The sequence below is a fragment of the Mastigoproctus giganteus genome, chromosome 13 (assembly GCF_048544385.1).
Source record: "Mastigoproctus giganteus isolate SK-2022 chromosome 13, ASM4854438v1, whole genome shotgun sequence".
In the NCBI taxonomy this organism is placed as follows: Eukaryota; Metazoa; Arthropoda; class Arachnida; order Uropygi; family Thelyphonidae; genus Mastigoproctus; species Mastigoproctus giganteus.
This window is the reverse complement of record NC_143587.1, coordinates 101,284,439-101,298,768: the sequence shown is the minus strand read 5'-3', so window position 1 is coordinate 101,298,768 and position 14,330 is coordinate 101,284,439.

Below are 14,330 nucleotides of genomic sequence, written 5' to 3'. Positions count from 1 at the left end.
ATTTTTGCACTGCTTCTATTGGAATGAGCAGCAGCCTGGAAAATAAGATGCAGGATATTACAGAGACTGCTTGGAATCATAGGGGTACAAGTAAACACATGGGTTGTGTTAGGGTGGCTAAGAGGAAGAGCAGGTGCATGTATACTTGCGTATACAACAATGCTAGGAGTTTAGTAAATAAATTTGATGAATTTGAGTTATTGCTCAAAACATCAAAGGCAGATATTGTTGGGATTTCAGAGACGTGGTGTCACACAGATATAAGGAATGCAGAACTGGAATTTGGGGAGAACAATGTCTACAGAAAGGATAGACAGGATAGGAAGGGAGGAGGGGTTATGCTATTAGTTAAGAAACACATAAAATCCAAGGAAGTGAAGCCAGTCGACATCACTGGACAGTGCAGTGTCAAGTCAGTTTGGTGTGACATAAGCATTGGGAGATCAAAATTGAGAGAAGGAGTGTGATATAGGCCTAATGACTCTGATGAGTATAATAAGAAACTGTACAGAGAAATAGAGTGGGCCAGTAAATCAGAGAGTCTTATAATGGGGGATTTTAATTTCCCAGATATTGACTGGAATTTGGGGGCTGGTCACTCACTCACTAGCAAGGCTTTTGTGGATTTATTGGATGATTGTTTTCTACATCAGCATGTTCAGGAGGCAACTAGAGGGAGTAATACTCTTGATTTGATTATCAGTAGTGATTCTTCATGCATTAAGAATCTGCAGATAAATGAACCACTAGGTGGCAGTGATCACAGTGTTCTGAAGTGGGAGTTACTCCAAGAGGTAACTACCATTAGTGGTAAAGGGAAGGGGTATTGTTTTCGTAAAGGTGACTACGATGGACTGAGACAGTATTTAAATTCTATACAGTGGGATCAACCGATGATGTTACGAACAGCAAATTCAAAATGGGAAGCATTCCAAGAACTTATCTTGCAAGCTACTAGGCTTTACATATCAACTAAGAAATATTGTTCAAGGTTTAGGCCTAAATGGATGTCAGATGAACTAATGAGGCATATGGCAGAGAAGAAAAATGCATGGGATACATACAAATTAACACGTGACACAGAAGCCTATAATAGATACAAGTTAATCTGTAACCAAGTTATAAAGGAGGTTAGGCAGGCGAAGGCAGATTACGAGAGATCCTTGGCAAGGGATGCGAAGAAAAACAGCAAAGAGTTCATTACTTATGTAAACTCTAGAAGGAAGGGGATGAATCAGATTGGTCCACTTGATATCGATGGGTCAACTGTTAATGACCCTGCTCAGGTAGCTAACAAAATAAATGAATATTTTGCATCGACATTCACACATGAGGAGTTATTCAGCGAGGGGAATGCCAGAGGTGTATTCAACTCTAGCAGTAAGCTAGAGAATCTTGTAATAACTGAGAGTAAAGTGGAGGAGAAATTGTTGAAGATAAACACAAGAAAGGCACCTGGGGTGGATGGGATCTATCCAGTTATATTAAAGGAGGCAGCAAAGGAAGTAAGCAAACTCTTAGCCATAATTATGAGAGCTTCCTTGGACTCAGGGGAGGTACCCATGGACTGGAGATGTGCAAATGTGACCCCAATTCACAAGGGAGGATCAAAGGCTGACACAAGTAATTATAGACCTGTGAGTTTAACTTCTGTTCCAGGAAAATTAATGGAGGCACTGGTTAAAGAAGCACTGCAGGATCATCTAGACAAGACTTCAGTTATAGCTCGGACACAGCATGGTTTTGTTAAGGGGAAGTCTTGCCGGACCAATTTGATTGGATACTATGATGCAGTCACAAAAGAACTGGATGCAGGGAATAACTTTGATATTATATACTTGGATCTTAGAAAGGCTTTTGATACTGTTGCACATGGAAGACTGCTGCACAAATTGGAGCAGTGTGGCATTGGAGGCAAATTGCTGCTATGGATAAAGGGGTGGATGAGGGGGAGAAGACAGAGAGTGGTAATCAATGGACACTGCTCATCGCGGACTAATGTTATTAGTGGAGTCCCTCAGGGTTCAGTATTGGGTCCTTTATTGTTCTCTGTTTTTATAAATGATATTGATGATGGTATATCAAGCTTAATGTCCAAGTTTGCAGACGATACGAAGGTTGGCAGGGTTGTCAAGGACACTACTGACACTATGCTGCTGCAACAGGATCTGGAAAGGTTGAGCAGATGGGCTGAGAGGTGGCAAATGAAGTTTAACATTGACAAATGTAAAGTACTACATATGGGAAACAGCAATCCCAGAGCAACGTATCAACTCTGTGGTACTACACTGACAGTGGTAGAGAATGAAAGGGACCTGGGGGTGGTTGTGCAGCCAGATGTGAAGTTTTCTGAGCGGTGCAGACGGGCTGCAAGAGTAGCTCATGGTGTATTGTCAATGATATATAGGAACTTTTCTAGCAGGGATAAGGTGATTATTCCCTTGTATAAGGCAATGGTCAGGCCACACCTAGAGTACTGTATACAGGTCTGGAGGCCTCATTTCAAGAAGGATGTAGAGCTGCTGGAACGAGTACAGAGAAGAGCAACAAGATTAGTGAATGGAACAAAGGGGTGCTCTTACGAAGAAAGGCTTAAATTTTGCGAATTAGTGTCTGGAGACTAGGCACCAGCGAGGTGATCTGATAGAGGTGTACAAAGCCTTGAATGGTTTGAGCATGCTCAATGCTGATGGGATTCTTCCTCTTGCTCAGAATAATCACCTGAGAGGGCATAAGTTCAAATTGAGGAAAGACAGATGTAGGATAGATGTGCGGAAATTTGCCTTTAGCCAGCGGTGGTTGGTAGGTAGGTGGAACAGACTTCCATCCCTTGTCGTGGAAGTTGATAGCCTAAATAAGTTTAAGGCTCAGCTGGACAGGTATTTCGAACGAACAGAGGGGTGAAGTGGAAGTGGTTATTTTTTATTTATTTATTTTACTTAATTTTTTTTTTTTGGCTGATGCTGCATAAGCTTGCTTTCTTGCATCAAATGCCTCTACTAATGCTAATAACTTGTACACTTGGCGGAGTTGAACTAAAGCCGGTAGTGGAGGAAAGGGACTTGCGTATTACAATACAGTGATATATGAAGTTCTCCGAGCATTGTAGACTGGTTGCAAGGAGGCCCATGGTGTCCTATCGTTGATTTATCGAACAGTCGCTAGTAGAGATAAGGACATCATAATCCCATTATATAAGGTTATTGTTAGACCACACTTGGAGTACTGTGTTTAAGTATGAAGACTGCACCTAAAGAAAGACACTGTTCTTCTTGAAAGGGTCCAAAGACAGGTAACTCGCCTGGTGAGATCGGCAAAAGGGCGTCCATATGAGGAAAGACTTCAGATATGTGGGTTGCAGAGCTTGGAAACTAGGTACCTTAGAGGGGACTTGATTGAGGTGTTTAAGACTCTGAGAGGCATTAGCAAAATGAATAAGGTTGAAATTTTCATGGTTATAAATGATTCTAGAACTAGGGGCCATAATTTCAAGTTATGGGGAAGTTTGTTTAGACTGATTGCAGGAAGTTTTATTTTAGCCAGCAAGTTATAAATTAGGAATAAGTTACCTAGTAACAAGTGGTAGAGGCTGACAGTCTGGGGAAATTCAAAGGTCACTTGGATAATTACTTAAGCGAGGAGGGAAATGCATAGGTTGTCCATTTTCTTTGCTCTTATTAATTTTTTATTATTATTATTTATTTATTTTTTTAAATTTTCTTCTTATTAATTTGTTTCTATTCTTATTATTTTATTTTTTGTTATTTTATTTTGTTGTTATTATTTATTTATTTATTTTTTGGCTGGTGTAGCATAAGCCATAGCTTCCTTGCACCATGTGGCCATTACTAATACTAAAAGCAATTTGTATATTTTTACTTACTGTTTCAACAATCATATATACATCTAATTTTTTCATGTGTCTGTGTGTGTTTTGGGTAGTACTTATGTATACCCACATTTTTCATGGGTGGGCTCTGGGTAGTGCATATATACAGTAGTCAATATATGAAGGTTGCTTCAAGAAGTGCATCTATTAATATACAAATTATCTTGAAATTTTCTAGTATATGTTGCCACCTCTTCTCTCTACTTCCAACGAATTTTAGACACAATTTATAATAGATGGAAGCATGAAAATAGTTTTGAAAATTAGAGCAGAAATTGCACCTGTTGACCTTAGCTGTCTGATTTGCACTTACAAGAGTTAAAATTGAAGAATTTCTAGAATATCAAATTCTAGAATTGAGATCCGAATTTAATAAAACTGAATCAAGTAATATATAAATAGATGTTGGTTAACACACACACATAGATCAAAAAAGTAACATTAAGTTCTCCTTGAAGAGTGAAGTGCTAAAAAATGGAGAGGTTGTCACTGTTGATGACATTGAAATTGCAAGTTTCTCTTCTATTTGCCACTCTCTGGAATTGTGTTCATTCATCGTGTGAAGTGTGTTAGTGATGGATGTTGATAATACATATGTCCATGGATGAAGTTCAAAAACAATTTGCAAATCTTCAGATGGATGATATTTAAGTAATTACTATAATACAAGATGGGCTAAATTAGCCAGTTTTTATGAAGGATGGAATTTAAGTATAATTGAATGTCTAAAGTTATGTCTATCCTTATTCCATACAGCAGTGTAGAATGTGAATGTGTTTTCAGCCTAGTCAGAAAGAACAGAATAATTTAGCTCATCTCTCAAAATAATAATGTAGTCTATTTCAGTTTTAAAATTTAAATTTGTTCTTTGCTGTGAACAAACTTAGTGAAAGGCTAAAAAAAGACTATTGTTATGTATTTAAAGTTTCTACATTTCCACATTATGTGAAAAAAATATATCTGGACTTCATGTATCATATGTTTTGACAGATGTGTAGAGAGATATATATATATATATATATATATATATATATATATATTTTTTTTTTTTTTTTTTTTTGGTATTTTTTCGTTATCCTCCTGCCAGTAGTTACAGTTATAATTAAAAATAAAATATAAATATACACTGATTATGTTAAACGTTTGTAACTTATACTGGCTGGAGGATAATATACAAGTACTAATTTTATTTTTTTTATATCTTAATTTCAGGGCCTGTTTATTGTAAATAGCATTAATGACTCAGATGGAGTTTAGAGCACAGCCATTGTTACTTGTTATTTTGGTAGTTTCTTTTGCATTGTGTGTTTGTTGTTTTGTTATTAAAAGAAGTTAGGTTAGTTTAAATATGAAAGTATGTTTTTTAATAGAATTTGTATAAGATTAGGTTACTTTGAATTTATTGAGGGATGTGATTGCACTGTGGTAGTTGAGGTATAAGTTGGCATGGTGCTCTGTAACCAACTTCAACCAAGTAGTGAAATGTAAAGATTTTGAATAGCCAATACTATGAACAGAATGGGATGAAAGAACAATAAATGGCACAGAGAACTTTAAAATACAGTTTGCTGCACACCATGATGACATGCATAGTTTACCCACTGCACCACATGCATTAATTATTTATCATTAATTTGGAATAAAAGTCTAGGAATTCAGATAATTCAGCTAAGCTGGATCTGTGTCAAGTCTTCCATTTTTTTTCCCCTAAAAGTTGGCAGGTGTGTTCATCAAAGAGTTATAGAATGTGTTGTTTATGTGCTAGAGTCTTTGATAATTTTGCAGTTTGTTGGCTGGATGCAGTTTCAATTTTTGAATATAATTAATTTGATACAATAATACCAAAATTTTTTCAGTTTTTTTTATAAGTATGTATTGTATATAGTTTTATTATTGTAGAAATTGAATTGAACACAACAAACACTACTGCTGATATCTTTATAAATTGTGTACATTTGCCTGAATGCTACAGTTAGTTTTGTAGAGTTAAACTATTATTTTTAGCTCTCTCTCTCTCTCTCTCTCTCTCTCTACAGAGTTAGAAATTGAATGAACACTAAGAATGAAATCTTTTAGTACTAAACTGAAAGATGAACAACTTGGAAAATTTAAAATTGTTGTATAATTTAAGTAACTTACAGTCATACATAAAAAATTGCATTTTAATTTTTTTACTGTTTATTAAAATTATTTTTACAGAATGTATATTCATACCCAGACCCCTTTGAAGTAATAAGAATATAAATATAGATATAAAGATTTGATTTGCTTTTTGAATTTTTTTGGTGCATGGGCAACTTAGGCCATGATGTGCAAAGTCAAAGGAAATAAAGAAGTGAGGTATATGAAGATAGAAAATATCTTCTTGGGGCGTGAAATCAGGGCTGGAAATTAGGGGAAGAATTTTGGTATATGTAATTTTCCCCCTTGTGAAGGGCAGTTGTAGTTTTGGCTGATTAAGCAATTATACAGTATTGTCTAGTTTGTTATGTCAGGTACCATTTTAGGGTATACAGTTTCATCCAGCCATTTTCAAATATATTCTTCTTCTCTTCCTCTGTTATAGAACAGGAAGGATTTAATTCTTTCCATCCCTGCCCCACAGTGCAGAAAGCAAAAGAGTTTTCTGCATCTGGATTTTTAATTCACGAAAGAATGCAGCTGAAATATGAAACAGCTATTGTCCTGTTTTCACACAGCAACTTACCACAAATTTGTAAAATTACTTTTATTATATATATATATTTTTTTCTATATTATATACAGTAAAATATTAATATTATTGATTGATTTATTTTAAATTAAAACTAACCATCATATTATTACTGACATGTAGAAAATTTATCACAAATTTTCTTAATATATCATTTTATTTTTTGTCAGTGTGGTTGCAGTTATTCTGCATTGTGTGCAGGTCTAGTTTTGTGGACACACATAGGATTCTGACTTAGACATACACCCACATGACCAGTGGAATATCTTACAGGTGCTAAGATAATTCAAAATTCTACTTTGAAGTTGATAAATCACAATCCTCTTTCCCATTTTTTCAATCCTTTTTTGAAATATACAAATATTATTAAATAAAATTAATTTCTGTTAGTTATTCTATACTTAACCTGTCAGCAGGTACATGTGGGTGAAATGAATCCCACTGGTAAAAAAAAAAAAAAAAAAACCTTCTTTCATGTTCACTTGTTGCCTAATCTCCAGACACTGTAATTTGCAAAACTTAAGCCTTTCTTCGTAAGAGCAACCGTTTGTTCCATTCACTAATCTTGTTGCCCTTCTCTGTACTCGTTCCAATAGCTCTGCACCTTCTTAAAATGAGCCCTCCAGACCTGTTTATAGTGCTCAAGGTGTGGCCTGACCACTGCCTTATACAAGGGGATAATCACCTCCTTATCCCTGCTAGTGCTACTGACTCAACTCTGTGATTGGAATCATTTTCTTTCACATCATGCAGCAATATTGGCATGTAAGATCCAGCGTCAGTTGATGCTAGTGAAAATTTGTTTGAAAATCTGTGTATCATAGACAAGACACCGTGATCTATTCTTGCAAACTACTATTCCTGAACCACCCGACTGTTTTTCTGTACACTGATGAAGACAGTGATGGACATCAAGTATACACAAAGAAGTACAGCAGCTTAATACGTCAAGGGATCCACCATTTTGTCCAAACTGCTTCAGTTCACCCACACATCCTTCTGAATTATATAAGATGACAGAAAGTGAGTTTAATGACCTCATCAGGGATCTCGAACTGCCGAAGAATAAGGCAGAGCTTTTAGCCTCGAGGCTACAACAGTGGAATTTTCTAGATCATTCTGTGAAAGTGACAACATTTCTTACTCGAAATAAAGACTGATAAATTCTATCAAACAGAAAGCGAACTCATTGTTTGTGGAAGATCTCATTACCTCTTATGAAAAACGGGTGCAGCTTATCATTTAGATGCATTTATTGCACTCAAACCTGGATTTCTTTCTGCTACACTGTGGTGCTATCAGCGACGAACATGGTGAATGCTTCCATCAAGACATTGCAGTGATGGAACAAAGATACCAAAGAAAATGGAGTGCCACCATGTTAACAGATTATTGTTGGATGGTTGAAAAGGGATGCTCTCAATGCTGAATACAAGGGAAAGGCAAAAATCTCCCGTGTTTGATACAGGTATGTTCGTAGCTACATCTTACTGCCATATAAATAAAAAAATACCTTGTATAAATATAAAAAAACTACTTTTTCCAAAAACACGAGCCAATCTGCCATTTTAAGCACTATTTCCATGTTTAGTACCCCAAACTATAAAGTAAACTTACTTTTATGCCTGTAACAAGAAATAAACCAAAATTTGTTGTTAATGTTAAATTGTGTCTAGTTTTCTTACTGTACACTATATTCAGTTAACTTCAAGTAGATGTGTCAAGTGTGTTGATGTCAAACAGCACCAGGGGTTTCCCCCATCTCCGTATTGCTTTCATTTGTAGGTGAAGAATTAGGTATTTGCTGGGAAGGCCACAGATTTAAAAGTGTGGATCATGTAGTTGTGTAATGTTCTGTGCCATTGTTCCTCTGGCCATTTAGCCACTGACCCCCCCCCTGCTGATTCCCAACACTGCCCACACTTGGTCCTGTGGTGGCAGACCAAGTACCCAGTAGTCTACGAATTTTACTCTGTCAAGTCCTGCCACCTAATTTCCTGAGATTGCACTGGCTAGGACCTTTAAAAAAAAAAAAAAAAAAAAAGTCTGCTAGATTGGAGGCCGAAAGTCAGTGGAAAAGGTTCAATTTGTATGGTTAAATTTTTATGTGTAGGGTGTACGCTAGTTGTATAGGTATTGGGAGTAGGGAGACTGAAGGTGGGTGGGAAGTAAGAAGAATGGGGTGATAGAGAAGATGCTCCCAGTTAGTGACAGTGGGGCAGGCCCATGTCCCACCAGAAGGAAAAGAGGGTGGTGGTGGCAAGGGGGCAGGGGTCTGGCTCCTCCCCCTGCCAGAGAAGAGGAATAAAGATACTCGGCAAGGGAGCAGGGTACTGATCACCAAATGGCACATAGGCAGCAAGGCTGCAGTTAGTTGAATCCAATGCGTTTCCTTTCAGTCCAGTGAAGTCATTATCATGGTCTTGTAGGACAATGTCCTGTCCAGAAGGTCAATCTGATCCTATCCCACTGGTCATTCCCAGACAGTGGGCAGTGTGATGGATCTCCGATGACTCATGTGCAGCAGAGCTGCTATCTGAGTCAGAGTCTGTTGTAGGAGTTCACTAGTTGGGTCAAGTTCAGTAGTTTCCCTTTTTAGGAGTTCAGGGGTCCATTCCGAGTTGTAGTCTAGTCCAGGGATTCAGTCTTTCTTGGGAGAGTATCCTATCCAGGTCGTTGGTTTGGTTTTCTTTGTCGGTTTTGGGGTTCGAGGTCCAATCTGGGTTGTAGGCATTGTCTAGAGCTGCAATAATTCTTTGAAGAATGTCCCATTCTGATTAATGGTCATTTTCTGTTAGAGGAAGAGCTGCATGGAGAGTGCATCTGGTTCCAATCACTTGCTAATTTGTCAGCGCTTATCGGGTTCCTCTTCTTGAGTAGAAGTAGAGTGGGATTAAATCAGATGAACATGGGGTTACTTGACACATTTTCATTGACTTATCCATCAGTCTGTGAGATGATTAATAAGATGGTCCTGATATTGTGATGATAACTCGGGTGGGGGGGGGTATCCTATCCTGTTTGTAGAAAGCCGCTTCATCCCAATGTAGCTCCTAAATGGCAGGCACAGTGGATACATTACGCTTGGAGATACATATCATACCACCAGTAACTTTCCTCTAAAAAAAATATAATCCAGTAATTTCTTTGGATGAGATACCATACCAACATAACTCCTAGTAAATTTGCTGCTTTCTCTACATGAAAGTGGATTACAAGTTGGCTAATACTCCCAGTTATGTTGGTTCTCTGTACTGCTGAGCTTGAACATTTTCTCATCCAACCAAACTTCAGAATCTAGCATCCACACCTAACTTTATTTCAATCCATTCACTGACTCAACTCTGTGATTGGAATCTTCTTTTTTCACATCATGTAGCAATATTGGCATGTAAGATCCAGCGTCAGTTGATGCTAGTGAAAGTTTGTCTGAAATTTCATATTCACACTGAATGATGTTATCCTTTTCTCCCCCCCCCTCCCACTACTACCATTAAGCAAGGTACTTAATGATTTTGTAATAACTGAGAGCAAAATGGAAGAGAAATTGTTGAAGTTAAACGTAAGAAAAGCACCTGGGGTGGATGGGATCTATCCAGTTATATTAAAGGAGGTGGCAAAGCAACTAAGCAAACCCTTAGCCATAATTATGAGAGCATCCTTGGACTCAGGGGAGGTTCCCACTGACTGGAGATGTGCAAATGTATCCCCAATTCACAGGGATCGAAGGGTGACACGAGTAATTACAGACCAGTTAGTTTAACTTCTTTCCGGGTAAAATAATGGAGTCGCTGGTTAAAGATGCATTGCAGGATCATCTAGACAAGACTGCAGCAATAATTCAGACACAGCATGGGTTTGTTAAGGGAAAGTTTTGTCTGACAAATTTGATAGGATATTACGATGTGGTTACAAAGGAACTGGATGCAAAAAATAATTTTGATATCATATATTTGGATTTCAGGAAAGCTTTTGACACTGTTGCGCATGGAAGACTTGTACAAATTGGAGCAGAATGGTATTAAGGGTAAGTTGCTACAATGGATAAAAGGATGGTTAAGTGGGAGAAGACAGAGGGTGGTAATCAATGGGTGCTGCTCTTCTTGGACTAATGTTATTAGTGGTGTCCCACAGGGTTCGGTGTTAGGTCCACTGTTGTTTTGTATATTTATCAATGATTGATGAAGGTATATCAGGCTTAATGTCGAAGTCTGCAGATGATACAAAGGTTGGCAGGGTTGTTAATGACAGTAATGGCAGTGTGCTACTGCAACAGGATCTAGATAATTTGGGCAGATGGGCTAAGAAGTGGCAACTGAAGTTTAACCTTGACAAATGCAAAGTACTGCATATGGGTAGAAGTCACCCCCAGAGAAACGTACCAACTGTGTGGTACTACACTTAAGGTGGTAGAAAATGAAAAAGACCTGGGAGTAATTGTGCAGGCAGATATGAAGTTTTCCGAACAGTGCAGACAGGCTGCCAGGGCAGGTCATGGGGTTTTGTCAATGATATATAGGAATTTTGCTAGCAGAGAAAAGGAGGTGATTATCCCTCTGTATAAGGCAATGGCCAGGTCACACCTTGAGTACTGTGTACAGATCTGGAGGCCTCATTTTAGGAAGAATGTAGATTTACTTGAGCGGGTACAGAGAAGGGCAACAAGATTGGTGAGTGGAATGAAGGGATCCTCTTACCAAGAGAGGCTTAAGTTCTGCAAATTGCAGTGGCTGGAGACTAGGCACCTGCGCGGTGATCTGATTGAGGTATATAAGGCCTTGAATGGGTTGAGCACGCTGAATTCTGATGGGATCCTTCCACTTGTTCAGATTACGAACCTAAGGGGGCATAAATTCAAATTAAGAAAAGACAGATGTAGAATAGATGTGCGGAAATTTGCCTTTAGCCAGCGGGTGGTTAATTGCTGAAACAAACTTCCATCTGTCGTTGTGGAAGTTGATAGGTTGAATAAATTTAAGGAGGAACTGGACAGGCATTTGGACAGAATGGTGTGATTTTTTTTTTTTTTTTTTTTTTTGTTGGCTGATGCTGCATAAGCTCATACATTTGCTTTCTTGCATCACATGCCACTACTACTACTACCACCTTCAAAAGGCGTCTAATTTTCAAGCTCTGAAAACCATATCTTCATATCCTGCTATATAATTCTCTTTGCTGTTCTTACTATGAGTCCTCCTTTAGATCTTTTCACTAAGTTCATTTCTTTCTTTAGATGTGCCTTCCTGAACTGAACATAATATTCCAAATGGGCTCTCATTGTTGACTTGTATATTTACTTACTGTCAACTCTGTCTCCTCCCCTACAATAAATTACAGCCTAAGGATAAATTATATGCTAGAGTATAATTTTTTCTTAGATTGTTATTTTCCAAATATAGAATCTTACATTTGGCAGCATTAAAATATAACTGTCACTTCATTGACTATTTCCATGAAGCCTGTCTAAATCATCCTGATGGAGTTCACTCTAACTTATATTAACCACACTCTTGACCTTTATATGCTCTGCAAGATTCAACATGCCACACTTTATTTCCTTAATGTAAATACATTAAATTTGCTATTTTCTGACAAAATAAATCATTTTTTTTTTAAATTTTTATTATAGTAGTATTCAATGTATATATATAAAATAGATATACTGAAAGAAAATAATTTAAAGTGCTACTGTGCTGAAACGTTTAAGTTTCTTCTAGAACAGGTGCCTATACAGATAAAATGATGATTGTCACATGCTGCATGTGTTAGACAACTTCCCACTAATTATACATTTTTCAAACTATAATTATTTTTATTTTTCATCATTTATATTTATTTAATTTTTTATATTTAATAATTAAATATGAAACTAACAATTATTACAGGACACTAAAAATGTTCTTATTACACAGTTGTAATAATATTGTGAAATATTGAGGAAGGTTCATAAAAGTAAGGAGGGTTCTTTTACTAAAACACACTTCAAAAGTCAGTGGGAAACTATATTTTATGACATTGCTAGTTTTGTGCTTAGGGATGACCACATAACTGTGGGCTGTGTAATATGGGTTGCAAGTTGGAGATGTTTGTTCTAGGGTTATTTTTAAAATGTATTTTGAAACTGAGTTTTTTTTCTTTTTTTTTTTTCTCTTTTCTTTTATTTAAAAGAAAATTAAGATTTATTTATATTAAAAATAAATCTTAAGAAATGAAATTTATTTTTAATTTTAGGAATAATTTGCATGTTTGGAAAATTCATTCTGTTAATAAAACATTTTTACTAAATGTTTTATTTAATAAAAATGTTTTTCAGCAATGAATTTATATATCTGCATTCAAAGCAGTGCAATAAATGTTTTAATTTTTTTATCCAATTAGCATTTATTTATTCTATTTTTATTATTATTATTATTTTTTATTTGTAGTAGTTCTGGCAGTTGTGCATATAGTAAAATTCAAAATTTGGACCTTGATGCCAGTAAGGAGCTGTATGTTTGTGGACAACAAGAAAATACATCTGTACCTATAATCGTTAAGAAGGCTACCAGTCCATCCATAAGGAATATTTCTTCAGTCACTCATCATCAGAATTCCGAATGCAATAAAGAGAATGTTTGTTTTGATACTCCAGATTGTCATATTACAAATCGCAGGTATAGTTTTATTGCAGCAATGAAAACTGAAATAAATACCTCATATTTTGAAGAAGATTATATCTCCAATTCAAAGGCAAAGATACTGCAACGAAACATTGGCCATCCTCGCCGAAGCTTGCGTTTATCTATGAGGAGGTTTCGCCACCAGAAAGATTCATGTATTCAGCTAACTAACCAGACTTTTGCATCAAATGATGATCATAGTAAGTATACCATGCTAAGTACTGATATCGTAAAATTTAATAGTCTTAAGTCACACAACCCCATATATGTAACATTGTATTCAGTATGTAATCAAATCTAGCTGAATATTGAAAGAGCATCTCTTCCTTGAATAAGAGTTATAGTATGCATTGGAAGTAACATATTACTTTTCTACAAGCATGCAGAGATATGCTTGTGCATATTTCCAGAAACATGATGTAAGGTTACATGAGTAGTGCTCAGAATGAAGTGTCCAAAACTCTGGGGCTACTTTTAAGCATGCTCCAAAGGAAATAGGTGACAAAATCTGGAGAGCATAGCATCAAAAATTTGTGCTTAATCCATGCTTTCCAAAGTCTCAAGAATTCTGTGAACATCTCCATTGTTGTATTCATGGCATGAACAATTGCAATAATGTGGTGATAAATTGTTGAATCCATATCCACTTTATAATTATAACTGATGTATAGCTATTATTAATAGTGTTAATAGTAGCAACATAGTGCAAGGAAGCCACAGGCTTTTGCTGCACCAACTGAAAGAAAAAGTAAATAAGAAGATACAAATTATGCACATCCCCTCCTCACGTAGGTAATTGTCCAGTTGACCTTTGAATTTCTTCAAACTGGCAGCCTTAACTACCTGTGTGTGCCGACCGGGCTAGCCGGGTGGGTAAAGTACCTGCCTGGCAACCCAAAAGTCGCGGGTTTGAATCCCGCCTCTGGCTTGGATCAGAGTAGTGCCAAAACCTTGGGAGGTGCATTATGGTCACAGAAGCCGATGCGCCAACAACTAACAAACAACAACTACCTGTGTAGGTAATTTGTTCCAGTAATCAATGACTTGCTGGCTAAAAGAAAACTTCCAA